Consider the following 12,172-nt stretch of genomic DNA (forward strand, 5'->3'; position numbering starts at 1 on the left):
ATCATTAAAAGCAAACCTGGCCACGCTTTCTTGAAGGAATAAGAAAATGACTCATGTAAAAAAAGAGACATACCACAATGAGTCAATTCAAGAGTAAATAAGGTGTAAATAAGGAGTAACTTAAATTAGCTTTTCCAGTGCTTGCAAAAGTGTTCTTCTCTAGGAAAAAGGTCCAAAATAATGGTATTATAAAACAACACACTGGGTTTATCTGAATAGTTGAGATTTTCAACAGAATTACACAGACATTATTTTGACAGATGGTAAGTTTAAGAACTGGCTGTTCCCTGATCTTGATGATAAAGGAGAAGGAAGGTATAGAGTTTCCTTATACCTTGTACCAACAATAGGTGTACCTTGTTGAACAATGGGGGGGTGGGGGGGAAGAGGCAGGGAAGGGCTGAGATTCCATTTTTGGCCCAGTCTTGCTTGAATTCAAAGAAGGCAGGGGCAAGGAGGCAAGATTTACAGGAAATCTTCTCCCAGTGTGTTCAACCTTAATATAACAATAAAAAATAACAATAAAAATAAAAATAAAAATAAAAAGACTGGGATTTTTTTTTTTTAAAAAGGTTTGGACTACCCAAAGGTAGAGCTACCTTTCAGTGATGCTGGGGGTTTAATATGCAACTAATAAAAGCATGTTAGCATAGCATTTTGCAAATGTCAGGTGCTAAATGCTAAGCCCACTGAAATCACTGGCAATCTTACCTGCACTAGACCGCAAAGGTCAGGTTATATAGAATTTCTTCTAAAACTGAAATCAGAAGGAGGGATTGTTCATTTACGTTTAGCTCAAACAGAAGAATATGAATGGGAAGTAATCATTTTTAGCTACATTAAGATTCTATAAAGTATATATTACCCTTTTGTATTTATTCCCTCCTTCACCCTGATTCAAAATCAATTTGTAGTAGAATGAAGAAGCTAATTTAAGATATTTTGCATCGCTGTGAAGAGAAGATAGTTGCAAACAGTTTTGTTATACAGGAGAAGATGTATCTGTGTAGAAAGTAAGGAGAGGCCCATGCATTATATAAAAGCTGCATAATCCCTCTTCTTGAAGTTTCTATGATGCACACTTTTTCAAATTTGCTTTCTGCAGAAAGGTGAATAGCATTTCTATAAAAGTAAGTCTTATCTGTACAAGAAGTCCTTTTGGGACACATATATACGCAGCACTGTGAGATTCCTGAAACAAATTTTAAAAGTATATGTAAAATATGGTATTTTTTTTCTGCAGCAAACCTGGAAAGTATGTGGGACCCAAGAAAAAACAAATTGTTGAAGAGATGCTTCAGACTCTTTTAAAAAAAATCAGACAGATGCTAAGTATTAGAGTATTAATAACAACAGATTCTGCTGTAACAGGATCACAGTATATGATAAAAAAGGAGGGAAAAAACCTTTATCAAGGGCTTTCTGCTGTGGGTAAAAGACATTTATTCCTAGTTTGTAAATGCCTCAAGCATCTGAGACAGCTGTAGAAACACTGATGTTTTCCTTACAGAAAAATCACGGTTTCAAGGTAACAGAAGATATTTGTTCTAAAAAGCCGTAACTTGCCTTCTGTTTTTGAAATCCTGCCATCATTATGTTTTACTGAAGAGTGGCAATTACTGTAATGTCACTCCATCTCTTGACAGCTCAGATTGCACAGTATTTTTGCCTGCTTTTCACTATTCCCTGAGACCATCCGTCCCCCCATGCCAACACGATGGGAGGGCAGGAGGTCGGACACGGCGGGAGGCAGCCGCAGCAAGGCTCGCTCCAGGGAGCCCTCGTCTCCCCTGCCCGACACGCCAGTGTCTTCTGCACAGGGCAGTGTCTGGTCTCTACATGAAGTCAACATTTTGCCAATTGTAGTTTTTTTATGTCTGCTCAAACAACAAAAATCTCTCAAACACCCCCACCCCCACCCAAAAAAACCCCCAAAACCCCGAAGAGGCACATTGTTTTGACACCCTTTCTGGTACCAAATGGCAAGAACAGACAGGGTCTTTCTTACAGTTATGATTTCACTTTAAGATACTGAAAAAACCCCCATATTCTTATAGAGGCATCTTGAAAGGTCTTACTGAAAAGTACTGAGCAGACTTTCAGGGGATACCAATCATCACTTATATCATCCAATAGCTTTTCTTATACTTGTTTTCTCACCGGGATGTTGCTGAGGTTTTGGGGCCTCTTAAACTAGTGAGTTGTCTGCTTATGGACTCAGTCCAAGGCAGATTTGAAGTGGAACTGAGTGTATCTTTAAAAACTGACCCATACTTTTAAATACTTAAAGTACTGTTTTCCTGCCTTTTTACATTATTTAAGTGAGCCAAATCCAAATTGCTTGGAGTTCCTTACAAGACATAAATCACAACAAATGGTTGGAAATTTTTTTTCTCATGCCTGTGTTTCTCAGATTTCATCCAATGTTGATTTTCCAAGGGAAAAAAAAAATCCTAAAACATGTATAATAACGCTTCTAAGCACATCCTAAAGATAATAAATATGGCCTGTCATTGTCATGACTTTTCTCCTTCAACACACTAGGGATTATCTGATGGTTAAAGTCCCAAACTTGTAAACAACCATATTTGGATACCTTACTGCTGGGACTACTCGATTATTTTCTTTTTCTTTGATTATTTTCTTTTTTGTGATAACCAGTTCTAAGAAGATTACAGGAAGATAAGGGCATCCCTATGACTAAGCTTCATCAAGTCATGCCTAAAGCTTGTGAAGACAATTTCTACAGTAATGAAGTTACCCTTGATAGACTGGAAATGTGAATTATTGAGAACAAAGACAGTATTTGGAACATTGCATGGATGTTTGGTCTTAAAGCTAGAAGGCGCTTTTTCAAGCATGGAGGACATGTGTTTCAAATAGGAAGATTTATACAAATTTGGCTTCTACTACTTTGTGTTAGAAGATGATTAGTTTAAGGAGTTTATTGGGTGCAAAGTATGACATACAGTTACTGTGAACCACAGATTTCCTATTAATGACATGACTTCAGTTTCCATGCAAGAAACTCCTTGGTAATCAATTGATTTATTTTGATGATATTGTGTTCGAGGTGAGTTATATGCTGTTCCTTTTAATTCTATAAAATAGAATTTGTATTTAAATAGTGTCATTAAAGACTCATGGGAAAGAAATTCACTGAATCACTAAGGTCTATTTTGCAGCTGAAGTAGCTTATGGAATGCATATGGCCAAACTCAGAATTGGGGGGGAAATGCCATTTTAAAATGCAGCATTGTGGAAACTAAGAATTCGAATAAGAAAAAAGTTCTTTTGAGCCCTTCAGCTTTAGAGAGAGTTTGTCTTCAAGAGGAACTGTTTGTGCTGGCTGATGTTTGTCTCTGTGATAGATGGCCCATTCTTTAGTCCCTATGGAGTTACCACCAGAAGACAAGAAGTCCTTACCAATCTCTCCGACAGACTAAGGACAAACCCCTTGTTACCTCACTTTCTCGTCTGGCACAGAGCATAAAGTGCTTATTTTCTTGCTGGTCTTGTGATGACTATTTCTCATCTTTGTTTCTTTGCTGATCAGCTTCCTAACATCTTCAGCACATTTCTGTGGAAAAAAATACTCTGCAGCGTTGCTAGAACCAAGGACCCTGCTTACAGACTGCAGAGGTGCCACACAACGTCTTAGGGCAAGCAGAGGCTATACACTGAATTGTTACTTAAGGTAATGCGTGCATTAAAATTTATCAAACCAGAGGCAGTAAAGCCACCAAATCCTGGAAGTGCTCACTGCAAGCATACAAATCAGTAGTACTATGCAGGGATTACACTGCATGCGCCAGAGCAGCCAAGGGCTGTGCTTTTACAGCAAACTTTTGGATTGTTCTCTCTAGCGATCATGTTTTACGGGTCATGATACAAATCAAGTAGCTCTAAGACAGCAATAGCTGAAAGCAATTGAACTGTGGAGAAGAGGAGCTACAGTTTAATTTTTCAAGGCCAACTAAGCCCTTTAATATTGCCAGAAAAATCACTACTTCTAACTACTCCAAACCCCACTCCTGCCAGCTCCCAGCAAGCGGAATGAAAAAAGGCAGGTAGGAGCAGGCTGCTGCTGTCAGAAGAGCTCATCCAGTAGGCAAGTCGTTCCCTGCCCATACCCAAAGGCATACAAGAAAGAGAACAGCTGGAAGTGAGATTTTAGGCTAGATAATTTGTCCTGACAAGATTGGGCTGTGAATTCAGCACTCCTGGTTTAGGCTACAGAGATCTCATGCATATCCTAGCTGGCCATGCAGTGTAAATGCTGAATAAATAGAATTTTCCCTGGTTGAACCCGTTACTTTGGGTATCACCCTATTGGAATGACTGAGGATGATGAAACAGGACAAAGACCACATTAAACTTGGCCAGATCAAACTAAATTTTATTCACCAAAATTAAAGATGCTTAATGAGTTGTATACTCTGAGATGTACAACATAAGCTACAAGCTTGTACAGAATGATGAACTTGCATGTAGAATGCTCCATAAATACTTCTCACAAGAGAACATTTGTGCATCCAACTGTTATAGTTGAAGTAAAAGAAAAGATGCTCTAACGCCCAGCTGGACTAAAGATGAAGAAATATTGTTGCCTTAACTAATGTTCTTCCTCTAGTAACATTTCCCTGTGACCTCAGTTTTCCAATTTCTTTATGGACAAAGAAGAAAATAAATACGTGAACTTGTCAAACTTGGAACATGTTTACCCACCTTGTCCATATGCAAGTTTGCGCTGGTTCTACCTGCAATTTTGTTAAAAACTGAAGCCTGCTGTAAGCTCTTGGAGCTTAAGCTCTCTAAGCAATATAAACTTTAATCAACATAAACTGTCTCACCTTGCACTCGTGATTTAAATCTGGTTTGTATCAAGCTAAACTAAGATGACAGAACCCCGTTTTAAATCCATGTTGGGTCTGTGCATGATTTTACACCATTTTAACAAAAGGGCTTACATTGTGGCTTTAGATAAACGGCAACACGCTTAGCGTGCTCCAGTTCCACGCTTTGGGTTATTCGCCCACAGCTGAATGCCAGAGTGACAGCATCTCCTGGGCATAAATGGGAAGGGGATGGACTGCACTGAAGCTCCAGTTACGGTATCGCAGTATTTCAGCACTTGCTCGAGGAAAAAGCCTCCATCCACCAAGGATGCTTTACTCAGCGGCAGGAAGCCCATGTTTGAACCGCCAGCACCTGCCTCGCAGGGGGGCACTTCGGCTCACCTGCCCCTGCCCGGGGGGGGGAAGCTGCGCCCCCCGGAGCCCCGCTGCCCGGGGGATGCCGCGCACAGCTGCCCCCCTCCTGCCCTACAGCCGGGGGCTGCCGCACCCCCGACCCCTCCCGGGGGATGCTGCGGGGCCGCCCCTCCCCTCCACCCCCCCGCCTTTGTTCCGCTCGCTCCGCCTCGCCCCTGTCCCCTCCCCGCGGGGCGGGGGACCCGCGGCCCGGGGGCGGTGGGACCGGGCGGGCCGGCACCTCCTCCCCGCCCCGTCCCCGCCTCTCCCGGCCCCCGGCGCGGCGCGGCGCGGCGCGGTGCTGGCTGCGCTCCCCGGCGCTGGGCTGCGCGGCCGGAGCTGCGCCCGCCCCCGCTGCTGCGCGGAGCCCGCTTTGTGCCGGCAGCCGCGGCAGGACGGCACGAAAGGTAGGAGGGCTCCCGCGGCCCCCGCTCGCTCCCCTCTCGCTCCAGGCAGCATCTCTCTCCCGAGCTCCGCGGGCGGGGAGGGAAAAGAGGAGGAAAAAAGAGGGAGGGGAAGGGCTGGATTCAGAAAAGGGCTCTTTCTGCCGGGGCTCCGCTGCTGCTCCAGGCAGCCCCGTGCTAGGAAAGCTGCGGGCTTACTGGAAAAAAGCCTGAAAAAAAAAAAAAAAAAATCGTCTCGCTCGTTTTCTTGGCCGGGAGAAGCACATGGAAAAAGCTGCGAGGGAGCCCGAGCATCAGGCGGTGGCAGCTCCGGCGGCTGCCGTCCCCCTCGGCTCCCCGCCGGGCCCCGGCATCGCTGCACGATGCGGCCCGTGCCCGGACTTTGAACGAGCAAAAATCCGGCAGAGATCCTCCGGAATGAAACCCTCTGTTTGCGATCCCGAAACCCGCATCCCTTCCCGGGGAGAGGCACCAGCCTGGCAGCCGCGCTGCTGCTTTGTACAGCTGAGAGTTTCATTATTTTCTGCCTTTTAGGGTGGGAAGAGGTGGTCTCTCTCCAGACTTTGCCATTTGAACCCGTTTCATCATAGCCGAGAGATTGCATCATGTTACAGTCCGGGATTCAGTAAGGGCAAAGGCGAAAAGAACCATCCTTCCAGATCTATCCCATTGGCTTCCCCATCCGACCCCCTCCTTTTTATTTCCTGTTTAACAGAGAGGTTAAAACTAAAAAGCAGCCTGCCATTGGTAGGCGGCAGCTCAGTTCACAACGACGTATTTTGATTTCTTCCACTGAGGGTTTTTTTGGAAACTCGATTTTAACTTTGTCGGTTCTATGCGCGTATGTGTCTCGTGTGGGGAGGATAGAGGAAACTTGCCAAAGATTTAGCCGGTAGGAAAATAATAGGCGGCAAAAGAGCCAGATAAACAGCCAAAAGCAGATGTCGCTTTATAAACTACAAGCTCTGGACTCGCAGGAGGTGAATGGATTCAGGCAGGCATCCCTCAGAAACCGAGGCGTTCACCTGCCCAGAAAGGCAGTGTAGATGAATGAACGCACACTTCTGAAAGGCAAGACAAGACAGATGAGGGGAACAGAGAAGTATTTAGCTAATCTCCCCTCTGCATCCTATATGATCAGCTTGATGGAAACACTTGGTGTGTCCTTGCCTGTTTTATTTATCATATCTCTGCAATGACTGAGCTTTTCAGCTGAGATCTGCCTGTAAATAATACATCTCAAAGCCAGAAAGATCTAATTAAATATTATACTGCAGTCCAGGGCTTCCTAAGCCAACGGATTCTGCTGTTTGTGCAGTTCTTTGTTTTGTTCCATGGGGAAAAAAAATGTCACAGCACGGCTTGGTTCGGCTCTTGGAGACATTTTCTATAACTAGTATCTCGCCGTCGCAGGTACTCTGTCGCTGTTTGCTCCGAGTGTTACAGGGCCACTTTTTTCTTTCATGAAAATAGCAGGATTATGAAGTTCTTTTTCTCTGCTTCTCCGGGAAGGGTCGGTGCAGGGGGACGAGGGAACAGCTTGGCAGCCAGATGGATCCATCCATCAGCGCTCTCCTATGTGGGCACTTGGTGCCCTTCAGTCATCCCTTATGCCTCCTGGTGGTTTCCATAGGAAGAGCTACACAGTTACTTTCTCCTTTTGAGCGGTCCATTTTTCCTTTTGGAACTGGGGTGGAAGAGAAGTGGATCCTGCACTGAAGCCGGAGGGAGAGCAGTCCTGTCTTTCTGGGGCTATAGGGCACCAGATGGTTTAAGAATAATTTGAAATGGATTCTGAAAAGAAGCATCTACTGTTTTCTTTGTGTGTCTCGATACCCAGTGATCGCAGTGACAAGCCTGTGCGCAGAACAATGAGCAGATATTCACTGCCTTTGGTGATAGGTGGCATTGTTTGGTGTTTCCCAGGAAATATATCAGCAAAATTCAAAGCGTTAGGTGGTGTTCCTGGGTCTCAGGCAGATTTTTAGATTAAGGGATTTGGAAGATCTGTGGGGTTGAAATTGCAGTGTTTCTTGAAGCAGTGGCAACAAGGAGGAGTAAAATGCAAAGACACTTCAATAGGTCAGCCACTCACACTATTTTAAAATCTCACAATCTTGGTGGAGAGGTTTTTCATTTTCACCTCCTGAAGCTCTCAAAATTGAAGGGATACTGTCAGAGACATAAAAAATAATATCGAAGTCTCAACGGGGGCAGGCTGTATTTGGTACACATATGACTAATTGTGCTATTCCTTTCAGTGGTGCAAAGAGAACCTGCTGTAAGGTCAGATCAGGAATTGTATTGCCCTGCTGTTCACTGCAGACTTCCTTGAGACATTGCCCCGGGACAAAGAGCCAGCAGTTCAGGGCTGGTTTATGCAATCTGGAGTCGACCGATTTAATTTCCATCCATTTTCAAAAGTTTCGTATCTGATACGTCAGTCAATGAGAGTACGGTATCCAGGAGCCCGCCTGGTTAACGGCATTGTTCAAAGCTGCGCTCTTTGTTTTGCGAGGAGGGGGCGAGGAGGAGGAACGGATGTGCTTTATATTCATTTGCAAGAGATCTCTTGCTGAAGTGGGAGGGTGGGATGCAAGGGCTTACGCTTCCAAACTCCCGTACAGTTTAGTTCGCTCTATGTTATTATGGTTTTCATCACACTAAAGCCTACTGTGTCAACTTTTCAAAAAATTTATGCATCCCTTCCAGTTACGCAATTCAACTTGTTTTAGATGCGAATGACACCTAGCTACTGGTATGACCCTGAATTTCCTCTGATTCATCAGTTTATTGACAAATACAGTGTTTCATCTGGCACAGGAACTGTCTGTCTGGGCTGGGCAGGCGAGTGTGTTACACACTCAGTAGATGTTATTCCAGGTTAATATAATATAAAATGTTCTTAGGCTCCCAGTTGAACTCTAATAGTCAAACCCAACAAAAATAATAGAAAAATGGAAGTCAACCAAAGGACTACAGAGTTACTGTGAACTCTGAACCAGGACTGAAAAAGCCAAGTGTTGAATGTACTCCTATTCTACATCTATTAAGGTTATGTATTGAAATTTAGGAGGAGTTAGTTTTTCTACTATGAAGCATCCTAAGCTGGCCTTAGAGCAGATTTAAGTTTTTAATATCATACCAGATGTCTTTTTGGGGAGTGTCTGTATAAAGCGATACCGAGAATAGTCTGTCAACACTATGAGCCGGTAGGAGAACCTGTAGCTGCAGTGGCATGGGGTGACCCTGGGGGCGGCGCGCAGGGGTTACGCCAGTGCCACTGTCAGGCTGCACCTACCCATCTATGTATACGTGAAGGTCTTGTATTTGTATTGCATATGCAACAGCACTGTAAAATACTATGTATGGATTAAATTGCTCTCGCTCCCTGATTAAAAGTTAACTCTTGACTCTCCAGGTCATGAAACGTGCTGATGCTAGTAATGGTAATGAATAGTATTGCAGGAACATAATTGGGGTTTGTGGAAAGGAGGGTATCTCATAGCAGATAACAAATGAACCTTTTGGGACATAAGCCCTATTTTCCAGACATATGGTAAGAAATGAAATCCTAAATGGCAGAAAAACAGAGTTATCTGCCATCCACTACCCCTCTGCCACCTTAACAGAAAGTCGGCCATGACATATGGTGCGTGGTAAGGTTTGACTGCTCGAGGTGCTGAGCACCCTTAACACACAGCAATGTCCAAATGAGCTGATGGTGATCACCTCTCTTAGAGTAGCCCTGGGAGAATACACTAGGCTGCAAAAAGGATGAATCAATATCTGTTGTATATTTTACCAGGGTCCATCATGAAATCTAGGAAAGAAACTCCTAAGAGGACTTTTCGAATAGGTTTGATTTTGTAGAGATACTGCTCTTCACATGTAGTGGTATCTTAAAAGTTGATGATGTATGTTTGGCAGTAAAATAAGCAAAACTGTATAGGACTGTCTTCTTTAAATCTCTTTCCTGAATTGAAAAAGAAATAAACATTTTAAAAAATCAGTGCATTATTCCTTTCATGGTGACATAATGGTGGGATTTTTTGACTATCTGGGGGATTTCTGCTGCCAGCATCTCTCTGCCATCATGTATTTTTGAGCTGCGTGATAAAGGCTGTCTTTCTCTAGGACAGATGTTGGTAATGGCCTTATTGTGCCAAAATCTTTATGAGTACAAAATACTGAATAAAAATATTTCCATCCATTAATAATAAGTGCCAGAAAAGAGTATACAAGTGGTTTCAAATTTAATCTGTAATGTAGCTGATGTCTCAAAGATAACCGCATTTTACCCCCAAGAAATACAGCACTTTGTGTATGTGAAGTAATTGCTATGAGTTGCACTAAATATATATTATTCATTAGGGGACTGTCATTATAGCATGTTTGTGAATTCCCCAAAGTCTCTTATCACTGTCCTAATCACATCTAAACATTTATGGAAGACAAGATTTGGTGTCCTACTTGACTGACTGGTGTTCTGGCTTGCTGAATTTATCCTGAGCTGGGAGCCACTTTTAATGAGCATGCTTGCTTGGTTCACTTAAAATGATCGGACTTTGGGAAAGGAGCTTAATTCATGTATTCACATTATCAGAGATAGCACTCCTTCACAGAGAATATGTAGTGGTATGTTATCTCAGTTTTGCAGAGAAGCAAATAGTAAAAGCTCTTTAATATACCGCTTTCATGCTGAACTACTGTGTACCATCTTCAAATGTATAAAGGCTCAATATTTGGCCAATTGCTGTGGGTGGATTTTTTTTGGTCCATTAAAGTATGTTTAAGTATCCCTTTGAAACTTATCTGGTCTCTCATCGGTTACATATGCTTATGGCATTCCTGTTGTTCAAAACTGGAAGAGAAGAGAAGGCAAGGTAAGGAGGGAATTCCCCTGTTATTAGCAATTAGCAGATCCAGATTTTATTTTGCTGTACCATTTCTTACCAGGAGCAGCTGCAAAGAGAGAATTACAGTGTGACCTTCACAGCATTTCCTAGTGCTGTCATCAATCAGATCTGGCAGGAGCTTTATCGCATCTATCAGGGTGGCTCATAAGCCACATGCTGTCTAGTCTGGGGGGAAAAGCAAACAAACAATGGGAGCTACTGTAGGTTTTGTTTAAAATAAAACAACCAAGAGTGAGCTTTTCCCATATGTGCCAGCTTTGTAGGCAGATTTCAATTTTTACCGTGTGCTGTTGGGCTGATTAATAAAATATGATGATTGTAAGGCAGTGGAAGAGAGTTCCACTATGTCTCAATGGCATTGGCAAATCATTCACAAGCCGTTGCAGCTTCAGCCTTTTGCAGGCAATGCTCTCCAGTCTCATTCTAATCCTCAGCATTATTTTTACTAAGGAGTTGATGCAGTTAGATTAATTTAGGTGTTTTCTGCAGACATAAATGTTAGGGAATACAGGAGTGTTTTCAGACTTCTCTGATTCTTATATGAAGTAACATAGCTTTCTCAGATTAAGCAGTTTGCTATTTTTTGTGGGAACGTGTGTGGCTTCACAGGCTATTCTAGGGCTCTTTCGGAGGCAAATTTATAATGTAGTGGTGAAGGTCAGCCGATCAGCTGCAACATCCCACTTTTAAGCATGCAAAACATTATTAACACCCTGTAAGTGTTTTGTTTGTTTGTTTTGTGTTTGGTTGGTTGGTTTTCCCTACTGACCTTGGTCTGGTTTGGGAGTTTTACTGAAATTTAAAACATTTTGTGTTCTTAGATTTTTTTCATTGTTACACCAAGTTCACTGCTGTTTTCAAATTCCTTTGCTCTCCTTTTCTTGCCAGCTGCAGTAAGTACAGCTTTCTTGCCTTCCTTTCCAGGGCTCAGTACTGACAGGTTGTCACTTCATGCCTGGCTTCCTTGCAGGCAAAGTCCTAGCTAACAGGTAGATGGGAGAGCAAGAAGCAATGGGGACAGGCAGAATCGCTAGTGTGTAATTCTAACTTCCTTCATGGGCATATGTTTGTGTGTATATATGATATATACAGATATATATGTAGAGATACACAGATAGATATAGAAAGAGTATGTATATGTATAGGTGATATATATTAGAGCTGCCTTTCTCACACAGGTTTTCTGAGAAAAATGGCTAATTGCTAATAAATATATATATTTACTGTTATACTACCAAGTAAAAGGTTAAGGCCCTGAGCTTCAAACTGGAAATGTTGATGGCCAACAGCAGGGTATGATCTGTAATTTTTGTGGTTTTTAACCAGCCAGTTCTTGGTAGAAACTACCTTGGTACCAGATTTGGGCAAGGAAGCTTGAAATGCCGTAAGAAATGTGCAATAGCAGGTGCAAGGAAAATGCTCGTAAAATGTGAAATACGTTTAGCAAAATAGTTATCTACTCTGTCAGGAAAAAAATCTTATGAATTGGCTAGCTGGCTATGGAAAGAATGACTTTTGTGGTTTTCCTCTGTATGTGCCATGTCAGTTTGACAGGTTTTATGGCCCCAGCTGCTGAACTGGCACTAGGCAGGGCAGC

At 42.9% G+C, this 12,172-nt stretch overlaps 1 protein-coding gene across 3 annotated transcripts in view; it reads left to right on the forward strand.

Moving 5' to 3' along the window:
• The first annotated feature begins 5,621 nt into the window (after positions 1-5,621).
• The window catches only part of AFAP1 (actin filament associated protein 1), a 129,659-nt gene continuing 123,108 nt past the window's right edge, over positions 5,622-12,172 (forward strand). For all 3 annotated transcript variants that reach the window (XM_050895449.1, XM_050895447.1, XM_050895448.1), the window contains exon 1: positions 5,622-5,659. The gene's annotated coding sequence lies outside the window, so the exon portion shown is untranslated. The remainder of the gene's footprint in view (positions 5,660-12,172) is intronic.

Source organism: Gymnogyps californianus, chromosome 4, assembly GCF_018139145.2.
Source record: "Gymnogyps californianus isolate 813 chromosome 4, ASM1813914v2, whole genome shotgun sequence".
NCBI classification, from domain to species: domain Eukaryota; kingdom Metazoa; phylum Chordata; class Aves; order Accipitriformes; family Cathartidae; genus Gymnogyps; species Gymnogyps californianus.